Source organism: Pteropus vampyrus, unplaced genomic scaffold (assembly GCF_000151845.1).
Source record: "Pteropus vampyrus isolate Shadow unplaced genomic scaffold, Pvam_2.0 Scaffold246, whole genome shotgun sequence".
NCBI lineage: Eukaryota > Metazoa > Chordata > Mammalia > Chiroptera > Pteropodidae > Pteropus > Pteropus vampyrus.
Genome location: NW_011889027.1, coordinates 496,499 through 497,341, shown reverse-complemented (window position 1 = coordinate 497,341; position 843 = coordinate 496,499). Strand labels below are relative to the sequence as shown.

The 843-nt window shown below is 45.9% G+C and overlaps 1 long non-coding RNA gene across 1 annotated transcript in view; it reads left to right on the top strand.

Moving 5' to 3' along the window:
* The first annotated feature begins 30 nt into the window (after positions 1 to 30).
* LOC105301654 overlaps positions 31 to 843 on the top strand; it is a 1,561-nt gene continuing 748 nt past the window's right edge. The window contains exons 1-2 of the long non-coding RNA XR_896751.2: positions 31 to 187; positions 387 to 685. This is a non-coding gene — a long non-coding RNA (uncharacterized LOC105301654). The remainder of the gene's footprint in view (positions 188 to 386; positions 686 to 843) is intronic.

Genomic DNA, 843 nt, shown 5'->3' with positions numbered 1-843 from the left:
GGCTGTGGCCGGGGCTGTGGGCCCGGCCTGGCGTCCTCCTGGGCGGAAAGATGCTGGAACTCATAATTGCGAAAGTGGGCGTGCGGAAGACGGAGATGGGGAAGGGGGTGTGCGCACTGCATCCCCGCCGTTAACTTGGGTGCTCACCTCCGAAAGGGTAGTCCTTTCCTCCACTGTACCCAGCTAGGTGGGTAACTAGAGGATAGCTAATACCTAACACACTAGGACCCAGAGAGAAAATTTAATTGAAAACGCAATTTCTTAGCATTCTGACTGGTATTTGATATTTTGCTCTATAAGCAAATCAACTTCTTTTAAATGTCCGCTCCATCGACAAACCTTGCTTTTGTAATTAATTATAAACGACTTTTCTTAATTTTCTTTAGGTCTTCAGTTCAACAGGCTTTATTGAATAGCTACTGTGTGCTACCCAAGCCCCGGTAGTACGAAGTTGAGTAAGACAGTCTGAGCAACCAGGAATCCCCGAGATGGACCCGTGAACAAATCCGCACAACACAAAACAAGCCGTTTGAGAAGCTTTGCCAGACACAGGCCGGAGCGACCTCCTGTTCCTGTAAGGCTAACACGATGGTGCCGGAATAAGGTCTGAAGAATGAAGAGTTCATTCCAGTGCGTTAGGCAGAGAGCCGGAAGTAGGGTATTCCCGGAAGAAGGAACAGCGGAGGTGAGACATAACTTGGTGTGGTCAGTGTGTTCTTACCCATGAACTCAATGAACATAAATTTTAAAAATTTAGACTTTCCTAATTTAAATTGGCTATAGTCCATTCTTCATGCCTACATCTTTTGCACTTCAAAGTAGCTTCTTTCTAAAAAAATTGTC